This window comes from Alosa sapidissima, chromosome 10, assembly GCF_018492685.1.
Source record: "Alosa sapidissima isolate fAloSap1 chromosome 10, fAloSap1.pri, whole genome shotgun sequence".
Taxonomy (NCBI): Eukaryota; Metazoa; Chordata; class Actinopteri; order Clupeiformes; family Clupeidae; genus Alosa; species Alosa sapidissima.
In genome coordinates this window covers 25,113,734-25,136,819 of record NC_055966.1, presented here as the reverse complement: position 1 = coordinate 25,136,819, position 23,086 = coordinate 25,113,734, and positions in this window count along the sequence as shown.

The following is a 23,086-nucleotide window of genomic DNA, read 5'->3' as shown; positions in this document are numbered from 1 at the left end:
CCCTCCTAAAGGCATTGCTCACATCGACCTCAGAGACACAGAAAGGTGCATCCTCATTTTCTTCACATGCCTCAGCTAGTGCAAGATAGTCTGTGTTTTTCATGTCAAAGCGAGCATAAAAAGCATTAAGTTCATCAGGGAGGGCTTTACTCACATTCATCATAGGAGGGGACTTTCTTTCAAAGCCAGTGATGGTTCGGAGTCCTTTCCACACTCGTGCTGGATCACCCTCCAAGAAATCAGCTTCAACTTTGTCTCTATAGCGCCGCTTAGCATCTTTAATAGCTCTACGTAAACTATAAGATGCTGCTTTGTAATCGTTCATATCCCCTGAAATAAGCTCAGCATTATAAGTCATGGTGCTTGTCTTTAATGCCGTTCTCACTTCTCTATCCACCCATGGCTTCTGGTTAGGGAAGCTTCGGATCTTTACAGTTGCGATGATGGAATCAGTTAGCATATTGATGTAACTCAATGATACTTCCGTAAACTCATTTATGTCAGCAGAGTTCGTCTTGAACATCTCCCAGTCAACGTTGCTAAGGGAGTCCTGTAGCCTGGCTTCCGATTGGTCAGTCCAGCGCTTGACCTCCTTCGTCACTGGGGGGTCCGTCTGACTTCTCTGTTTGTACATATATAGGCAGTAGGAAAACAGCGGCATGATCTGATTTTCCGAAAGCTGGTAGAGACTTAGCTTTGTAACTAACACACACACACACACACACATACGCATACGTACATAAGCACACACATATACACACGCACATGCAAACACACACACACACACACATATTTTTCTGACCCCACACAAACATCCTGACTGGAGTGTTGTCCCACTAACCAGAGGTGGCAGAAGTAATGATCCCCACCCATCTCCATAATTTGGGCAGAGGCGAGACTGGCACTGACAGACCATTACTTTCCTCTAATGGCTGTCCACATGTGTGTGAATACACAACCTGAGGTGGAGGTTATAAACCAGCCCGTTTTGAGTTCCAGAGGCTCGCTTCCACTTTACAGGCATTTTACTGCTTAACCAATCTGCCCTCATGGACTTGTGAAGAGGGGCACCATTAGGAGAATTCTACTTGGAAATACCTCCTACACCAGAACAAAGTGAGGAGGAATCAATATGGCGCAATGCCAAAGAAATCCTCAACTCTCAGCATTATACTATGAATTATGACTTAATGGAAATGGAACTAGATGGTTAATGTGATTATTTAAACCAGAAATATCAGTGGTTAATGGTTAACATTAGTGAAAATATCAGTGGTTAATGATTAACATTTGTGTTTAAATATTATTAGGAACTTAATGGAAATGGAACTACATGGGTAATGTGATTATTTAAACCAGAAATATCAGTGTAATGGTTAACATTAGTGAGCATATCAGTGAGCATATTAGTGAGCATATCAGCAGTCAATATTATGAATGCTAGGAATGTGTCTAATTATTGTGTAAAAGAAATATTATTTGGCAAAAACTAAGCTTAAGCTTAAGACTGTCTGAAACATAGCTTAATATACAGCTCTGGAAACCACTGCACATTTTTTTGATGAGTTAACAGTTATATTCAAAATTAAGAGACCACTACAAATTTGAATATGACTGTCAACTCATTCGAACGTCACTCAGCAATCGTAGAATGACATCAGAAAAATGTGCAGTGTTTCTTCAGCTGTAACTCCAAACTGTTGAATGCAAACTATTCTGAGACACTCACACTAAACCCAAACACAGTTATTTATGGTTTACAAAGGCAGACATCAACATCCATGTTTTTTTTTTTTATTTTCTATTTTATTTACTATTTCCTTTCATGCAATACTTTGCACCCTCTAGCATTAATCCTATTTAATATTCAGATGAGTTATCTCCCTCCAAGGAACAAACAGCAAAACCAAGGAGGTATGCTATACAGAGTAATCTCAGAAAAACACCTGCTCTAAGCCTTCTCTATTTCCACCCAAAAAGCTTTTTTTCTGTGGAAAAACACAACACATCTTTATGACCTTTTAATCTATGCCACTTACTGGGCGGAATGTTTTTGAGATTGAATTCTAATACATGGACATGACTGAGCCCCTGTTTACAGTTTGGGGATTAGTAGACACAATGACACAACACCATCTAGTGAACAAGTGGGTCAGAGGACAACTCTGTGCTGTGCTGATAGACAGCACTGCCTTGTTTGGTCATCAGACAAACACACATACTGTAGACCTGCATAGGTAGGCATCCACACACACACACACACACGCACACACACACACACACACACACACACACACACACACACACACACACACACACACACACACACACACACACAAACAAACACACACACACACATGTGCATTAGTTTCTAGTTCAGATTGATTGACCCACTGTTATGATTAGCAGAATACAATCTGAACAGTGTTCACTGTAAAAATACATAAAATGGAAGATTGCCCTTTGGCCTTTGGCTGCTCAATGATTGTTGAAACTCATATTTTTGGTCATATAAATTTCTTAAAATGTTCAAGTTGTTTTAGCAATTATTTTCCAGATATACACATGATAGATGTTAAATTCCTAGTATTCCTAACAGCTCATTTCAGTGACTGTTCTTGAAAACCAAAAGAAATGTTGTGGCTGACTTTGCTACAGCACCTATACCACAGTCCCTGTCATTTGTCAATTTTAAAACCTGATTATGTCTCCAGATGTAGCAACCTTGGGTCAGGCTATACAACAAGAAAGAATATGCTTTAATGAGCCATGAGCCATACATAGCTTACAGCATCTTCACCCACCCATTGACTGAGGTTCTGTGGAGTTGGAAGATCATAAGCAAATCATCATCAACAGTATATGTTCTAAAGCCACTCTCATCCTCATGTTCTCTACAAGGTCAAAAACGTGTGTTCAGTACCTCACTAAGACAAGTGAGGTGCAACAAAGTACTCTTTGGTGACAGCTAAATGTATGTCTGTATTTGCACTGCACAAGTACCCAAGTACACACCCTATCTGGACACAGAGATGTGTTAAAAACAACGCAAGTTGTGTTGTTTTCGACACATTCGGACCAATGATTTCAGGCTGGACCAGTGATTTCAAAGTTAGTGCGAATGCCAATCATGAGTCACTTTGTGAATGAGTTTGTATTTTTTCAGGCTAACACATCACCAGCTTCACATATCATTTTTACGCTATAATAAGCTATTGCCGCCTGGTGTGATTCTCCCTGGAATTTCCTAATTGACTTTTGCCTAATCTTTTCTGATTTTCTGCACCCCTGTGAAATAAAACTCATAAACAGTCAGTGGCCATTTTACATGTGGCCACCACAACCCAAACAAAAGGCACCAACGTTTCTACATACCAGACAACAAAAGTGGGTTTATGAAATCTAATATGACAAGCAGCAGCTGGCAATTAACCCAGGTCTTAACATCAAAGTGACAGTTGTGCTGCTGCAAAGAGGAAGATGATGGAGGAGCCCTTGGCCATCCCTCCTGTTAACTTTTCCTCTTTCCTCCTCTTTCAGTCGAGAACATATTTTCTAAATTAATCCCCTTTTATTTCAGCTGCAAATATCTCATTAAACACAACTCAACTTTGTTGGAAGAAGAAAAAGGTCATTTTTTTTCCTGAACATCTGAATGCTCTTCCAAGCCACTGCCCTCTGAGAAAATTCTTCTGAGGTGTAAATTGCCAAGTAGGGACATTGTCGGCAGACAGCCTGTCATTTTCCCCCACCAGCTGAGCAGCACTAATCTCTGGGAGTGAGAGGAATTCCTCTCATTGCTTGTGACATTGCCAGGCCCTGACTTACATGTATGGTGGAGTAGTCTCATTAAAATTATATGAAAGTCTGCAAGCAGAGGGAAAAAGTATGGTTTCAGATCTCAATAAATACTGGCTTACACAATTATTTTAATGTAGCTGAATTTGGGGAATATGAATACTAATAGAGATGGTTAAAAAGGAAATATTGCCATCGTTCTGTATATATTTTTAAATAAATATTAGGCTTTTATGCCTTTAAAGGACCCATATGTAACATTTTCAGTTTATAAATCATTGTGATGGTTAATAATTTTCATATCCCACCGGCGGGACGGTTACTCCCCCCAACATTCTAAATCAATTGTATGCACCATATTGCTATGTAGCATAGTAATGTTATACACCATTTCAAAGCTTTGGCTCTTGGGAATCCAAAAATGACAACTTTTTTCATGTACAATCTGTATAGTGCTTTACATTCTCAGATTCATTTTATTATGTCTCAATTAAATTTGATCCAAAATGCTCCCCTCCCCCTCCTCCGCTTTTGGTGCTACCCTGACTTCTGGCTGCAGTGTAGCTGCAGCACCATAAGTAGATGCAACATATTGGGTACTGAAATATTCACAAGAATCCATAGAAATTGAATCTTCATGTTGTATTATCCAATATTCTATATCTTATACACACTCATTGAACCAACAAAGTAAATGCAAAAATAGTGACTTTTTTGTAATTATTCCATATTTTGTGTAGACAGTCTATATCAGAACACCTGACATACAATCTAAATAGTCCACAAGAAACCTCAAAGTGTTACCTTTCATTTGAGACCAGGATTATGCTTCTATACAAAGGGGTTCATGTGCAGTAAGCATTTGAGTGTCGGTATGCATTTTGGATAACAAAAAGTCCAATGGGGAGTTTCCATAGGCATTTTACAAAACGCATGAGCATACCTTGGCAAATAATGGTCTAATGCACTCAGCTTTCTATAGAGGTCCAACATTTGATGGTAGGCCCCAAAAGAGGTGGGAACAATGCCCTTGTAAATAGGCACAGTGCAATTTCAGGCAAAAACTTGAAATTTGTATTGAGATCTATGTGGTTTTAAATGACCTGTTGTGTGAGAATGGCGGCTTTCCCTGCTCACCAGCCTTGCAATATCTGCACTAGCGTCCTGGCAGTGTCTGAATCAGAAAGTCCCATGAGAAGGGAGAACGAGTGAGAAACACAAAATGCTTATAATTCTCTGGACATACACACGCCCCCCTGAAGCACTGATTAGCCAAAGACCAAAGAGGCGGTTGTGAAATATGCACCCCAAAGGGGCAGCCGTGGCCTACTGGTTAGCGCTTCGAACTTGGAACCGGAGGGTTGCCGGTTCCAACCCCGACCAGTAGGCACGGCTGAAGTGCCCTTGAGCAAGGCACCTAACCCCTCACTGCTCCCCGAGCGCCGCTGTTGTTGCAGGCAGCTCACTGCGCCGGGATTAGTGTGTCCTTCACCTCACTGTGTGTTCACTGTGTGCTGAGTTTGTTTCACAAATTTACGGATTGGGATAAATGCAGAGACCAAATTTCCCTCACGGGATCAAAAGAGTTCTAAAAAAGATCTAAAGCTGTAGGAGGAGCTCCGTAGAGAAAAGAAGTGAATCGGCAAAGAAGTGACTGGAGTTACAAAACGGCCCTTTAATCTGACAGTGAAGAAAGTGACAGGAAGCAAGTGGAAGAGAGAGATGGGGTGGGGTCGTGAAATGACCCAGACCGGACTCAAACCCGGGTCAACATAAATACATGGACTAAGTAGGCTATTATGGGCGCTGTAGCCAGTTGCGCCACTGCGCCCCCAAGAACAATATTTTTACAATGTTTGATTTTACCAACCACAATCATTGCAATAGACAAAGTTTATTTCTTGATGAATGGTCAAGTGGCATTTTCCAATTCTAGAAAATCTGTTCTTTTTAAAGGTTTGAGTCATTTGAAGGTAAACAGAGTAAAAGCTACTTTCGTCCACTTGATTAATTGTGTGTGCCAGGATCGTTGGTCATCCAAAGGACCCATCCCACTGGTAGTCATCATGATGAATGATTCAAGAGTTTCTGTCATTGACCTGAGGCACAGTGTGTAGGTCAGACAGACCAAGGCAGCCTTGTCCATGCCCGATTGTCTTGCTTCAGTAACTACCTTTAAACTGTTTTTAATCAACACAAATAATAGGATTTTTCTTCACAGGCCTGGCGGGATTTGATGGATCAAAATCTATGTGGCACTGCAACTATTAGGCTATCCTTCATTACAACTTTTAACAAATTCAAACAATGTGTAAGGAACACTCTCAGCAGAGTTGTTTGTGGCATATAGTCGACTGTTCTTTACACCTTCCCATCCATTACTCATGGTAGTATATTTCATTTTGTAAAGATTTTCTGTTTCAGATATAACCCTGACTATTTTCTTTCATCAGCATTGTGTGATGACTATTCGTTTGTGTCTCATGATGTCACTGTAGCTTTGCGCCGCCATCTCAGTGGTCACAACCATAGACATAATATACATAGACGCCGCATCGACCGCTACTCCTTACTAGCGCTGACGAGACGTGGGGCCGCCATCTTGGATCGGTCATCCACTCCACTCAGTGTAATCTCTTTGGCTGGTGCAATGAGCTGTCAGCGCATTAAATTAATCAGGAACATGCTGCACAGTGCTGTCATCTTGTGTTTTCTGCTGCAACGCAACGAGGAGTATGACCGGTCCAAGATGGCGGCCGCATTTCTTGTTTCCAGCAGCCAATGCGGCGTCTCTGTATATTATGTCTATGGTCACAACAGCTGACCGTCTGACAGCTAACAGCTGATAACCCACCACAAACTGCTCCCATAAAGTCACAATCACCTCGTTTCCCTTCCCTTCATGTTCTTTCAATGAGTATAAACCATGGAGTGTATAAAATAGGTATAAACACATCTGACATTAAAGAACATTATCCAGATTAATGACAGCTAGCTGTGAGCTAAATTACACTAAAATGAGTGGTAGCTTGCTAGCTGTTAGCCACTTAGCTAACAACTCGCTACTACATGTAGCCTACCTAGTCAGAGTAAACTACCACCAAAATCATACATTTTAATTGTTTTTACATAATACCTACATTAAGTCAAACCTTTAAATGAAAAACACTCATTAATAATCAAAAGAATTTAACCACTAATGAAGTTTATATTTGCGCATCAAAACTCGTTTATCGCCTGTAACTTTGAGACAATGACATAGCAGGACGATATTTGGCTGATAGAAGGATGCTCTATGTTTTAACCAAAGGACGTCTGTCTATCATCACTACACTCGGAGAAAACTGGAATGTTTCAATCGTCCCAGCTCTCCTACTCTTGAATGCCTTCAAGCTATCCCCACTGTACGGGGAGGGCTTATGAACAAGGTAGATGTATATATCGTGGAAAGCCATTTGGAGCAAGCCTGGGGCAGATAATAAGGGACAAAATAAATCTGGGGGTAACAAAAGGATCGGAGCCTAAAATTGAAATTTTCTCCACACATCTCTCTCTCTCACACACATTCAAATGTGCAGTGTGGGTATTAGCTACTGGGCAAGATCGGTCGTAAAATATGGCAGCGTTCTATTTGATAGTGACGTAGGTGGCACCTATAGGTTGACAGGTGATTGCGAGCAGATGCATAATGCACCAGAATAACTCTTTAAATAAAATGAATACCAAGTCAACAGAATAAAAATAAGCCAATAAAAATATGAAAAAGGTCAATGAAACCAAAACCATGGAAGGATATACATAAAGGTTCTCAATTAATAAACTGGACTAGTTCCTGTTGAGGAAGGACCCATCATTTTAAATGTAAACATACTGTATAGGTAGCGGTATGTAGTCATTATAGTCAGAAAGATACATAGTGGAGCTACAGTGTGCAGAAGACACACATTTCCACCTCTAGCTTCTCCTCTCCTCTCCAGGCGTCTCAAACAAACACTTCTTCTTCATTAGAGCTGCTCCACTTGAGCATTTATCTTGAAAACTCCAGCTCCTCTCTCCTTTGGCAACTCGTACTCTCACCCAGCCAGCCAGCCAGCCAGCCAGCCAGCGAGTGAGAGGGCCATTTGCATTTATTATTCAGAAGAATGTTAATTCCAGGGAGATATGTAAATGTGTCTCTGGGAGAGAAGGGGAACAACAGCGTGGTCTGTTTGACCTCTCCTCCCGTTACATAAATCAGAGTTTACTTACACTTAGGTGCTGGGAGGGTGATCTATCATACCTTGTGTGTGTGTGTGTTGAAAGGTCGTGTGTCTGTTATTTTCTGTCCCAGTTACTATGGTTCCTTTCAAATGACTTATCTCTTCCCAAAAGGTCTCATTATTCATGGGTTCTCTAAAGTGGTGGTGCTCTACTTGCAAAGACTTTGCCTGAATTTATTTCTCATCTTATAACACTATGTAGCATTTGTACGTACACTTCTAAAGAGCTTATCCATCACAGTTCATTTTCAAAGCTAAGTTATAACAGAAATAAAGACATCACATTGATTGAATTAAAATGTTTAATACACAGTATAAAGCCAGTATGAATGAATTCAAGCAGCATTTGCCGTATGGAGACAAAATGTCTGTTATAGTCTGATATAGTGCAAAGTCCATGAAAAAGGGTGATTTATTTTCACAAGTTTTTGACAAGAGTTTGATACCGAAATGGTTACAGGAAGCAAGGAAACATTACGAGAACAGCCAGAGAACAGCCCCTGTTCAGATGGTCACGGTTCCCCTAACAGCACCACTGGCACTGACAGTAAGGAACCCCATATTCTGTCCAGACTATAAATGCTGACCAAGTGTAGATGTATGACTCCTTCTTCTTGTGCTTCCCTAGGGGCGTAGTTATGGAGCAGGGAGGGAGTGGATATGTGAGTCTGCTCCGACAGTCGAGCTGGGAACTAGAGCACAGGTGAACAGCAGGAGGCCAGGTTTCGAGACAGTGGGGGTGGGAGGTGGGGATGGCGATCAAAGTTTCTTACTTCAAGAGTTACCACGGGAACTTTTCAAGAAATAATGGGCTGCATATATAAGGTCTTTGGTGGAGTTACAGACAGAATTATAAAAACAAATGCAGCATATTGTGCATCAATTGAACTGATCTTTCATGACCCCCAGAATTCTGAATAAAATCTATATGGGAGTTATACTATTCCTACATGCTTCTTTGTATAAGAACAATAATGGGAAAATATTATGGTTTAAATGCTTAAGATATGCCCCCCCCCCCCCCCCCCCCCCACACACACACACACATACTGTACACACACATACACACAGTATTCTCTCTCTCTCTCTCTCTCTCTCTCTCTCTCTAAGACATGTATTATCACTAAAGTAGCTATCCTTGAGCCAGAGTTGCCACTGTTTCTGTGTGGGCCTTAGATTTGTTGATAACACAGCGCACACACATGACTGTTGATAAATGATGCTATTTATACTGTACACACAGTAGTGGTATCAGTTTACAATGAGACAATTTCCCAAACATCCCCTAAATGAAACTGCTATCTCTCAAATGGTCCTTATTTTATCAGCCCAAACTCAAAATCCAAAATATGGACAATCACTGTAAATCCTCACACTATGGCCAGGAAATAGTTTTAATTCCCTAATTTCAAATGATAATATCTTTTGTGCACTGTAAGCTGCTTTACTTGCTTGTTGGTTGCTTCACTTTCTGTTAAATAATTGCATGGCTATGGAGGGCAATTCCAGTCCATTATGAAGAGTTTGGTTCGTATAACATATACAAACATATAACCCTCATAAGTGCTTCAGATTTTCTTTCAAACAGATTTGAAATTTGTTATTTAAAGAAGAAGTGTAGAAGTTGTTGATTTCATTGAGACTGACTGTGATGTGATTTATATTATCCAACAGACTACTGGGAGATTCAACAAAGCATCAAACAAACAGCTTTGTAAATGGGGCCCTGACTCTGCAATGAGTCAATAATTTACCACCAACAGCATTCCTGTCCTAAATGTATATTTTATGCAGCAATAGAAAGTAGACAGTGATATCAAAGGCCATTAGTGGATCACACAAAAATGGGGTGCCCAAATATAATGATGTTTTGTTTTAGTTTATCTGGTTTTATTCTCCCACCTGCCTGTTGTACACAATGCCAAAAACATCTGCCTATTAATACTATAGTCTTTTGAGGACATTTCAGGTTTGTGGAAATACTCCCAAATGTGACAGTCATTTGTGAGTAATATCACCCTACACAACAGTATGAGAGACAATTGAGTGAATTGGATGGTGAGGTGGTCTGGTTGCATGCTTTCTGCACCCCTACCTTGCCATACATGCACAACAGGACTCATTTGGCTATGAAAGAGGACAGTATGAGCCTTATTTAAAGGAGCTATGCGTGATTCTGTAGAATTCAAGTTGTCTTGAGCAGCCACCACTCCTCTATCGACTTGCAATGTATTTAATTCAGCACCACACATGATACCAAGGGCTATTGCAAACAAGCTGTCCTGGCGCTAGCTAGTTAGTGCATTAACTTCAGTGATCTTTAGTGACATTACATCAAAAACAGATGTTACTTCACATTCTTTTGCTATTTCTTGGTCACCGAAGTTGGGAAAGTTTAGGTGAACTAACAGGTACAGTTGAACGGAACGCTTTATGAATGCACAGGTGCGACACCCTCATAGGTGTGAAGGTGCGATGAAAACCGTGCTTGTCATCTGCCTTCACCACTGACCCCTAAACTAGCTGAATAGCAGGCATGAGACTAAATTTGGCTTTATAGAAACCCCACATGGTCATGGCACCAGAAGACTGACTTGCTGAGTGGCATCAGTATCATCAGTCATGGCAGGACAAAGTGAAGGTACAGTGAGCATGAGTTATTACAGAAAAGCAGCATGCATGGAAGCATTGTGGCTTCACAGAGAATGGACAAACATGGGATGATTTTGTTTGTGTGTTTACGTCTGTTTGGATTTGTGTTTTTCATTAGTCCACAGTACAGCATGCTGCAACCAAACAAAACAAACGGCATGGCATCCTTGAAGTTTAAATTACAGCTGGGGTCCTCGGACTTAAGAACAGTAATTCGTTAAATTTATTCCCGGGAGTGCGGTGGGGGTGGATTAATCCTCTGAGAAACGCTGACTTTCTGCTCTTACTCAATTAGCTGCAGTTCACAAGATGCAGAAGGGCGGCGATAGAAGCCCACGGTACTGAGCTTATAGCTTCTCCTCCCACTTGTGGCTCGCACATCTGAACTCTGACAGGCAGTCCTGTCGCAGTGGCCCGTGGCGGTGAACCTGTTTGCTGTAATTATGAAATCCCTTTACACATGACACAGGAGATTATGTAAATGTGCGCGGACCTTTTTCTTCCCCTCTCCCTTTGTTTGGTTTGCCTTTGCTCATTTATAAAATAAGAGCTAATCTTTTCCATCGTTCAGGGGAGTCTTCAGTTGCAATGGAGGAATACAGACATCTTTCTCTCTCTCTCTTGCTCTCTCTCTCTCTGTCTGTCTCTCTATATCTCTCTATCTGAATCTCAGTCTCATTTTTATGCCCCACTGACACACACACTCACGCTCCTGCCCACTCTCTCACCTCCACTCTATTGTTCACAGGCTCTAATATGAAATAAAATCGGTTTCATAATTGGCCTGAGATCTCTGGCTGCTTTCCAGGCTAATGAGACCCAGACCTAAGCTTCTCTCAGCCACTCCAGGGTTCTGACAGTGCACAAGTCCCATGCTTGCTGAGGGTGGGCGTTGGGTGTTGTTGGCGGTGATCAGCCTCTTATCTCAGGTGGGGTCCTACCTCTTCAAAACCTAATTTGTCTGCCATATGCGTGTGTGTGTGTGTGTGTGTGTGTGTGTGTGTGGTGCACGGGGGCTCTGTGTTACAGCTGAGAAGATGGCTGCATTGGCAGAGTTTTTGTGCGACAGGGTGGCTGTTTCTGCTTCTGATCCTCCCTTAATCCCACTGTACAGGGCAGCAGTGGAATTTGTATTTCTGATTGTGCATGGCTGTGATCCACCATATTAATGTCTTACTCTCAGACAAAAAGAAAAATCTGCTGATGGCACTCACAAAGTATGCATGTATATGTGCATATCTCTGTGTGTATGCGCATATACGTGTAATATATGCTGTCAAATAAATAAATACAATTAAAAATAGGAAATAAACAAACAATAGACCACATTTACCACATTCCTTCCCCCAAACTCCCAGACTATTACTGAAGCTAAGGTCTGTATCCCAAGAGGGATGGTAGAGGGAGGGGGGGAGGCCTGTATGCTCTCCTGCTCCCTGACTCCTCTGTGGAGAACTCTGTCAATACTGACACATTGTCTTACATTTGAAAAGCCCACTGGAGAAGGTGGTAGCCAGAGCCACTGGCGTGAAACTGTTCTACTTCCCTCCGCTTTGGCTGGACACAGAGTCAGGCCTGGCAGGCAGAGCGGTCAGGGAGGAAGGAACAGGTGGTCCAAGATGGAATGGGCTCAGTGATATGCATGTGGCTGGACTCCATTCAGAGCTTTTCGTTGTGAATCTCCCTCCTGTTGTGCCAAAGACCATCAGGCAAGGATTACACAGATCTGAGGAGAAATAGATACTGGCGATCTTTATTCATTCACAATATGAAGGAACGGTGATGAACAGAAGTGAATTGTATAGGTGCCAATCACCTCATGCTGTCGACACAACATATAAGCTGGACCCATCTCTGGTCAGTGTTGGTCAGATCATCAGCAGAGCAGGATGAGCCTTGGAGGAGCATTCATGGATTTCAGATTTTGGTGGACAATTTTGGGCCTATGATGGCCGATTTCCTAATCATGGCCGTGCCGTTTTGGATGAGTGCCATGGTTGTGTGTGTGTGTGTGTGGGCGGGGGGATTCTGTCTGTCTTTGTGTGTGTGTGTGTGTGTGTGTGTGTGTGTGTGTTCATTCAAGAAACACATTTTTGTGTGGCATTGACATCTGCTTGTTCTTGCCGGACAACCTGTGGCAAATGTCATAAATCAAATCAGCTAATTGTATACACTGACCATGTGTTTGGACTCAACATCTTCATTTACAGCTTTCTGAGCCATGAATAAGACCACTTTTCTCAATCAGACGCTTTGTATACATTGTGCAAATTATTTGCATAATCCAATGTGCGATGTTGCAAACATCGCAGACACAAAATCTAGTCGACCAAGGAATTCAATTTTATGTGGTTCATAAAACCTTTACAAGGCAAGATTGATCTGTTCGAGCTGCTGATTGAGCTAATAGGTTCCGCTTGAGAATGAAAAAAAAAATACAAAGTGATGAAAGTTTCTTGCGTGAAGAATAAACGACAGTGACATATTCAAGGTAATTTGAAATTCATATGCAATCTACAGGAGGCTACTGGGATGTCTAATTCCATGCTGAGGTACTGATAGCCTGCTTGAGCTATTGCAGTGTATTGCACTCTCCATAATCAGTTGATGAGAGTGGGAGGCCTCAGAAACCTGATTGCATTAATAAAATCAGCATTGTCGATCTGAAACAGAACTATTTGATCCCAGGGGTTAGTCCATTTAATGCAGGGGGAATTAGATAATTTTTAAGTAGAATATTGTGTGATATAGTAATTGTATGATAATCAGATAACTCAAGCGTACCTCTGAGCAGTGTTGTAATGTAACGGAGTACAAATACTTCGTTACTGTACTTAAGTAGAAATTTCACGTATCTGTACTTTACTTCGCTATTTAAATTTATGTCAACTTTCACTTTTACTCCACTACATTTTCTAGATAAAATGTATACTTTTACTCCGTTATATTTCCACTAAGCATCTTCGTTACTCGGTACTAAAACAAAAAATTAGAAGAAATGTGTGCGACTGCAATAAGGGATGTTTTGCGAATCACTGCTCCTAGATTTCATTACGCACTGCGCGCTCTATTTCAGCGCTTGTTTGTTGCTAAAGGAGGACGCACAACTATGAACGCCATGGAAGCACTAGCACCTACAGAATAGTGGAATATTTTTGTTAACTTCTCAGTTGAAGTGAATTATTATTACACATTTGTGGTTTATTATTATTATTACACATTTGTTGAACCATGGTCAGTGACGGACTGGACGGTCTGGCATTTGGGCAGATGCCAGAAGGGCCACGAGGGGCCGGACAATCACGGAGCGGCATGCTTGTCGGGTTTGCGCGGCCCATTTATCGTAAAGACGGTTTTAATATCTCTCGGCCCACTATCAAGCATCAATAGAGGTACATGGCTTCGCATCAGCCATTTATCTCTAACTCCCTTTTCCTCCTTCGTAGTAGGAGACCTGATCAGTACTTATACCAAACATGAGTCTCTACACTACAGTCATGGCGACCCTCAATATTTACATCAGTCTACATTCTTTTGTAACCTTATTCAATCAAATGATTTAAAAGTGCATTGTTTGAAATTGGAATACAATAAATATGCTGCCTGTATCTTTTATTTTATTATTGGTTTACAAAAGTTAGGCTACATGAAGCAATGACTTCTGGGAATTTTAAAACCGAATGCGTCTACTTCCTTCAGCACGGGGAATTGCCGATCTAGCATGCCTTGATCCTCGGAATTTTCCCCTTATAAAAACGAATAAACTGCCCCCAAATGCACTTCGAAACATAAGAGAATGTCTGCTTAAATTCAGTGAAGGTGCTACGGTTGAAAATCTACAGTCGGAATTGACACATCTCGCCACGCACTGGGACAGCCTGAAAAAGTCTCCTCTAAACGAGTATAGGCTGCAGTCAAAGCGTCGGACTTTGATGATGCCGTGGAGATATAGGAAGATACAAAAATAAACCTGGTGACTGGTGAGCAAGAAATGTGCTACCTGCAAGAACTGTGCAATCTGTTGCTATTTCCTTCTCCAGCAGTTAAACCTCTTTACCTGTGCCTACAACTATATATGGTTAGCAAATGAATTCCTACTAATACTGTCATGTACTCAAGTGGCATGCAAACAGAGTTTTTCCACTCTTAAAGGAGAATTCCGGTGTGATATTGACCTAAAGTGTATCGAAACATGATACCGAGTGTGAACGTATGTCTCATAGCCCATCTCGGCTTGTCCCCTGCACTCCAAAATCTGGCGCTAGTTAGCCGATGCTACCAACATCTTTTTCAATAGTGGTGCTTCGGCATCGGGCTAGCCATGCAAATAAATCACTGTTTTACACCCATTTACGAGGCTCAATGTATCTCCACACTTCATTGGTAGACTTCCGAGGGCCCTGACATTTAAAACGAGACATTGAGAACTTTGAAAAAGCACTGGTAGTTTACTTACAAGACGATTTATACAGACAGTATCTTCACGAAGTTTAGCGTTTGCAGCCATCTTGAATTTAGTCACGATAAGTCGAGCAACGAGTAAGAATGAACAGCTATGATGAGGGATCAGATTCCAAAAATAATTCAGTGGAAATGCATGGATTCCAGTTTCTTCCAGTAGCAGCAACTGGAATCCATGCATTTCCACTGAATTATTTTTAGAATCTGATCCCTTATCATACCTGTTCATTCTTACTCGTTGCTCGACTTATCGTGACTAAATTCAAGATGGCTGCAAACGTTAAACTTCGTGAAGATACTGTCTGTATAAATCGTCTTGTAAGTAAACTACCAGTGCTTTTTCAAAGTTCTCAATGTCTCGTTTTAAATGTCAGGGCCCTAGGAAGTCTACCAATGAAGTGTGGAGATACATTGAGCCTCGTAAATGGGTGTAAAACAGTGATTTATTTGCATGGCTAGCCCGATGCCAAAGCACCACTACTGAAAAAGTTGTTGGTAGCATCGGCTAACTAGCGCCAGATTTTGGAGTGCAGGGGACAAGTCGAGATGGGCTATGAGACATACGTTCACACTCGGTATCATGTTTCAATACACTTTAGGTCAATATCACACCGGAATTCTCCTTTAAATTCATCAAGAATCGCCTAAGGACACGATTGTCACAGGATAATTTGGAGGCCTTTATGCTGATGGCGACAGAGAAAGAGGTCCTATGGACCCTTTCAAGAGAGTTCCATTATCAGCATCATAGATGGCCCCACAAGACTTCCTTTTTAACATTCCATATGTTATCTTAATGCAGAGGAAGTAGATTGGGCCCCAAATAGAACGTTCAAGCATTGTTTTTGTTTTTATTGATGAAGACCTTTTCATCAATAAAAACAAAAACATCGTATTTTGTCATTTTTGGCGAAGACATGCATTCCTTTAGGGATATTGAACATATTGAACATTCTCTAACCATCGTGATTTCGAATTGGTGCAGTTTTCAGCACAAAAACTCATGTTGTTCTTTTCATGGAGAGCACGGCTCTATGCTGTTCTATGGTGCTTTCTGCCTCTTGCGCACGCATGTTTTCGTGATGTTGCATAGAAATCCATGTATTCTAGGCTATTCTTTTTTCATTTTCATATTTCATATTGCATTCATTTTGGAGTTGTGCATTGATATATCCATTTTCTTGGTTCAGTCTTTATGCATATTAAAGTTAGAGTTCATCACCAATGGGGCTACAAACGTGTTATTGTCCGTGCATGTGAAGTTATATCTGTGTGTTGCAGGCACATGCACGCGCGGGGACGCATGTGCATGCGCGTCCCCGTGTGGGCCGCTGGTTGGTGAAAATGCCAGGGCCGTTTTTTAATCCCAGTCCGTCACTGACCATGGTACTAATAAAAACTACAGGATAGTAAGAGCTGAAATGTTGCTTAATTTATCCAATTTCCACCACTATGTAAAACGTTGGCCAGTCTTGGGCCTGAAACTCCCAGGCACTGAATTCTGGCAACTTTGAAAACAAGCTTCTTTTGAAGATGAACACCTTTTTTCAGTTTCAACTAATGACTGGCATATTATTTTCGTGGAATAATTTAAGAACTTTTGCGCCCATGATGAAGACAGTGTTGTAGTATGCTGCTCTCAAGGAGCCACATCCACCCAGCCCATGTCAAGGCTATGCAAAAACGTGGTGCTTCAATATCTTGTGATGAAATTTGACATGATTTGATCACCACGACAACCTCTGGACACATACATGAAATTTTGTTAAAGGTTGTATCAGCAATAGCGGGGATACGTCACTCTCACTTCTATTGATGTTCAAACAAAACAGAGAGCTACTGTAGCTCGCTACTCCCTCCCCCTCCCTCCCGAGCAATTAAAACTCTCCTAAGCGCGCATCTCGTCGGTTATTGGTTGAAACACTTTATTTAGCCTTTGAGTGGGTTGCCAACCCTTGTTCGTAGCAATTGTTTTTGTGTACAGATCTCGGAGCCTAGGCTGCCTACAGAGTTTTTTGACGGCCTGCTTATGGGGCAGACAGCTAGCGGATCGTTAGAAAAGATTAGATGAATGTGATCATTTATGTTTGGGCCTTTTTTGGGCCTGAAATCGCTGATACAACATTTAATGGGGAAGCCACTAAAATTTATGATATTTTCATTTCTCTTGACTCACTGGCTTGACACCCCCAATCTACAGGCTGACGGATGAAAAGGCAAAGCAGAGGCAGGGCTGTCACATACACACACTCATAAACTGGCACACAAACACACACACACACATGCACACAAGCCCACACTCACATACACATACAAGGATTTGCAGGAGATAGAGATGGAGTAAGAGATGGAGAGAAATTGAGAAGCATGATTTATTTTCTGCGGAGAGAACATGCAGGACTGAGTGGCGTTGAAGGTGGCATGAGCAACCAATGGGATCTGTCTGGAAAGGATCCCATTACAAGGATACAAGGATACAAGAAGGTTTATTGTCACATGCATATAGTTACTGGAAGTAAGAAATGCAGTGAAATTATGTCTGGTGTCAGCCTATTTGTGGATTTATGGGGGGGGGGGGGGGGGGGGTGAAAAGTGCAGTAGAAGAGGGGTTTAGTAGATTAAGGGCCAATCTCAATTCTCTGTTTTACCCCTTCCCCTTCCCCTTCCCCTATCCCTTCATCTTACCCCTAGCCCTTGTCCCTCGAAACCGAGTGGCAAGACATAGGGGTGAAGAATATTCCCCTTGGAAATGAGATACCACTAGGCAAACCATAAGGGATGATTGAAACACTTGAATTAACGTAATTTACAGAGATCGTACCACACCGAAAGCTAATATTTTGTCACTAGCAACCTGTCTTCTGTCAAATAGGTTATAATTGCATTTTCAGCTCGGAATAAAACCGTTCAGGAATTATTTCAACAACAGCTGAACGTGCCTATGTTCGTTCGCAGCCTACCTTGGTCCGGGTGAATGAAACAGGGATGGGGGACAAAATAAACATGCAGTTTGCTATGTAAACATCCCACAACTCCTTTGATATGTTACAATAATATCCAAATGGTCGCTACTTGACATCAGAAGCAATCGCTACCTGTAATAGCCTATGCGAGGAGTCGGCAGCAGTAGGCCTATGCAGCATTCATATCAGACGAGCGGTAAAAATGTTCAGCGAATTTAGCTGCTGTTGGACTTTACATTTCTGACATGGTATGCTGCCAATTCGCGGGGTAGACATGGAAATATGTAAAATGCGAGACATTGTGAATAGAAAATTGAGATTGGCCCTAAGTGGCAAGGGCTGCATAAGAAAGGTGGGGGAGGATTGGGGGGGGGGGGGGGGGGGCACCAACAAGGAGCACCCAAGAGCAACAGGGGCAAGGAAAAACTCCCTTACCAAGGAAGAAACCTTGGGCAGATCCACGGCTCAAGGGGCTAACCCAACTGCCAGGGGTCTTGGTGTGTGTGTTGGGGGGATGACAGGGGAGATGGGATAGTGTGCTGTGTATGTGGGGAGAGGGCAGTGTGCAATATGTGTGTTGGAGAAGCTTCCTCATGAGACAATGTGCTGTGTATTGGGGGGGGGGGGGGGGGGGGGCAGTGTGCTGTAAGTATGTTGGGGATGTGTGTTGGAGAAGCTTCCTGATGAAATAATGTGCTGTGTAGGTAGGGGAGGGGGGGGCAGTGTACTGCAAGTATGGTGAAGGGACTTACTAGAGTACTGTATGTATGATGTATGTGAGTGATGACAGTGAAGATGTGTGTGTGGGCGGGAGGGGAGTGGAGCAGTGACTGTGTGTGTGTGTGTGTAGTGTGTGTGTGGGTAGGTGGGGGCAGTGTGCTGTAAGTATGTAGAGGATGTGTGGATGTGTGAAGATCCAGAAGACAATGTGCTGTGTATGTAGGGGGGGGGGGGCAGTGTGCAGCAAGTATGTAGGGGAGGCTTACTGTAGCAAGCAGTGTGCTGTATGTATGTGAGGTGATGACAGTGATGATGTAAGTGTGTGTGTTTTGTGTGTGTGTGTTGGGGATGGGGGTGGGGTAGGGGGTGGGGGGCAGAAAGGCTAGGCAATCAAGGACATGGGTAGATAGATGGAGGAGAAATCAAAAATAATAAATAAAAAGTTATATGGAGCTGTGCAAAAGTTGGAGAAAGTCAGATATGTGTGTGTGTGTGTGTGTGTGTGTGTGTGTGTGTGTGTGTGTGTGTGTTTTGACGTGTGATGAAATAAGAAAATAAATAAAAGGTCTGTAGCATAGGGAGAGGGATGTGCTAAAAGTCCTGTAGGTGTGTGTGTGTGTGGGGGGGGGGGGGGGGGGGGGTCATGAGTGCTGAGGAGTAAATGAGTGCAAATTCAGTATAGTGTGAATTCAGAGTTGGGAAAAGTTTGAGAGTTCTGAGGAGTGAATGTGTGCAAAGTCAGTATAGTGTGAGTTCAGCTTGGGGCCCAAACCAGTGAGACCACTCAAGGACTTTCTCTGGTAAGACTTGTCAGGTTCGAAGGTCAAATGGAAGCAATTACCATCAAATGCCTGCTGGAGGAAGGGATCAACCTTAATCAGGATGAGTTTGCAGGTAATCAATAATTGAACCAACACTAACCTTTTGAACTCTTTGACACTTCTTTGTGTGTGTGTGTGTGTGTGTGTGTGTCTGTGTGTGTGTGTCTGTGTGTGTGTGTGTGTGTGTGTGTGTGTGTGTGTGTGTGTGTGTCTGTGTGTGTGTGTGTGGTGTAAGAGGACATATTTTGATAACCTGACTCCGCCAGATGGATTGCTTCGCATTTGCTCGGCATATCCATCTGGGAACATTCCGTTGGAGAACTTTTGGGAAGGGGCGAAAATGGATAACTGATTGGATAAACCATCTGTCTATTATCACCTATGTTGGTGATACAGTAGACTGGCCAAATCAACCAATCAGATCAACAAAGCGTAAGATGTACTAATCAACCAACGCTGATTGGCCGTTCGTTTGGCAAATGGCTCCAAATTTTCTCCATCGCAAGAAGCCAGACTGATCTCTATCTCCTGGAAAAATGGAGCTCGCGAGATCAGGATGATCTCACCAGGCTAATATTTCAATGCATCACATCAAAAATAAAACAGTGCATACGGTGCATGTTTGACAGGTCATGGAACAGTAACCTTTTGAGCTGGGTTACCATGGAGACTGAAGGAGGAGTTTGTATGACACTTGTCAAGCAGAATCATTATTCATACATGAACATTAATATTCCTTTCCCTCTGAACCGACTTTAAAACGTATTAACACATAAGCCTTTCTATGTCATAAATATGCCTTTGAAAACTAATAGTGTTGTAGCATAACATGACCATACCAGCTTGCCAAAAGTGCACATCAAGAATATGAATGACATATTGAATATTGTATATTTTTAACAGTATCTTTGTATTTTGTATATTTCTTACTGTCCTTTCTGTTTTTATTCTTATGTAAAGTGATTATTGTGTACTTTGGAGCCACCGGAGTCAAATTCCTTGTTTGTGTACGCAAACCTGGCCAATAAAGCTGATTCTGATTCTGATTGTGACTTGAGTCACTGTAGATCATTAAAGCTGATTCTGATTCTGATTCTGACAGGAGTCACTGTAGATCATTCACAGCTCAGCCCCACCCACCTCAATCCATCACATGAAAATCCTGACTGCTCTTATGCATTTACATAGAGGCACTTAGATGACACAAGGTAAGGTCATTTGTTTGCAAATTTACAGGACAATTATCTGTTTTCCAGTTGATTATGTGTTTTAACAAAGTACAATAACTGCTAAGTTGAAATCTTGTTATGGATTAGATATAGACACAGTTATATATCTTTCTTCAGATAATAATTCAATGCAAATTTATATTTTCTACATTTTTTCCCGCTATAGCCTAAACTGACTCACTGACAGGATTGAACTAAATGATACATCAAACTGAGAGATACTATGCAAAATACATTATTCATTTACTAGTTAGTCAGCAGAAACATGCTGAACAGTGTCTTTTTTAAACCACTGGCTTTCCCACACTAAACAAACTCTCAATTATTTTGCAAAGCAGACCCAGGATTTCCGGAATGGTAACTGCATATGGGTCAATTACAAGAAATATTACCCCTGACATGCATGATATGTATAGGGGTGTTGAAACATGCAGACTGATGCCACATACTGATACATCTGCAGCATTTCAGCATTTCACAAGGACAGCAATCTTTTTAAATTTATTTATTTTTTCTACACGCTCCACAGGCAATTTGCAGTATTTCAAAAGTGCCAAAGTGCCTTTCTCCGCCCATAAACGCAATTTAGAACGTCCACAACTGAATGGCAGCGCCTACATACAAGCGCCGTTGAATGAAGTTAACTTATGACAACATTAAAAAGAATCAAACGTTTAGCGATCATGAAATAATACCATACATGATAAGATGTAAACAAGCAGGGAGATAATAAAGATCAGTAGTTCTACTCAAACTACTTGTGCACGTAGGCTATGGAAGATTGGTCAAATCTAGTAAGTAGGAAAGTTTAAGTCAGGGGTTCTCAAAGTTTTGATTGGTGTGAGCCAATTCAGGAACCCAACATTGAACTGAGGGCCGCCAAAGGGGCGGGGGGAGAAAAAGAAAAAAAGAAAAGAAAAAGAAAAGAAAAAATCATTTTAATGACCAGGTTGCATCTCTACAGTTTATATTTATTGCATTAAACACATTTTAATTGATAACTGAGGCTAAACCTGGCAAAACTTGTGAAAATCTTAAGAAACAGTTCTGGTTGCAGTCCATTTCAAGTACAAACTTATTTATAACAAACAGTCTCAGTGTGCCTTGCTTCTTATCAGCATAGGCCTTATTCAGGGCCAATTCCAGCTACCAAAGCACCACAGGAAAACCTGACGGCCACAAAACACCACTAAACGGAGATTCATTCTTTTCAAAGCACACAGTACAGTTGTACAGTTTTAACAGTTTTACAGAGGTTATCAGATGTTCGCGGGCCGCCAGAAATGTTTCCGCGGGCCGCCATTGGCCCCCGGGCCGCACTTTGAGAACCTATGGTTTAAGTGAATGATGTGAAAGTTAAAAGTAAGACATTTGAAAGGCCAACGAAAGTTAAGGTTGCTTTTGGTAGTACAAATACTTTCACCACAAAAACTGGTGCTCTAAATAGCGATTCTGTTGTCTTTAAAAGGTTCTCATATTGACGCATTGAACTGCAATTTGGATTAACACCTGCTTTTACAAGGCGGAAGTATTTAGGCGCAGAATAGACATGCGCTTTCAGGAGTCTTTGTACCGCGGAATACATAATTAGGCGCTCTTTACTCTTCCCCTCCCATCTTTTTACGCTAAACTCCCACTTTCCCCTGGATCCTCCCATGAATGCATATGCATGACATGACAAACGCAATCTGCCACTTTCAGCGCTTTTACATCATTGCGGCCTGTTTGTACATACCTCCCAATGATTTTACACACACATTACGAAACTAATACGCCTGAAGTGGGCGCAAAAGCGTTAGTACTTCTGGCCCTGAGAGAGAGAGAAGGGGGGAGGGGGAGAGAGAGAAAGAGACTGAGAGAGAGAGAGACGTAGGAAAGGAGAGTGGTAATACAGTGTTTAGGTTGCCACAGGCAAAAATGCCATCACATTTTTCTCTGTTAAACTACTATATATCCCCCCCACAGCTCAGTTTCCATTTGGAGCTTCATTTTGAGGACAGGGTTCACTCAGCAATGTATGACAACAGCCCCCATTGCCTCCCTCACCCAATAAACTGCCCCCTACCCCCTCCCTCACCCAAGAAACAGCCTCTTACCCCCTCCCACACCCAATAAACCACCCACTACCCCGTCCCTCACCTAAGAAACTGCCCACTACCCCCTCCCTCGCCCAAGAAACAGCC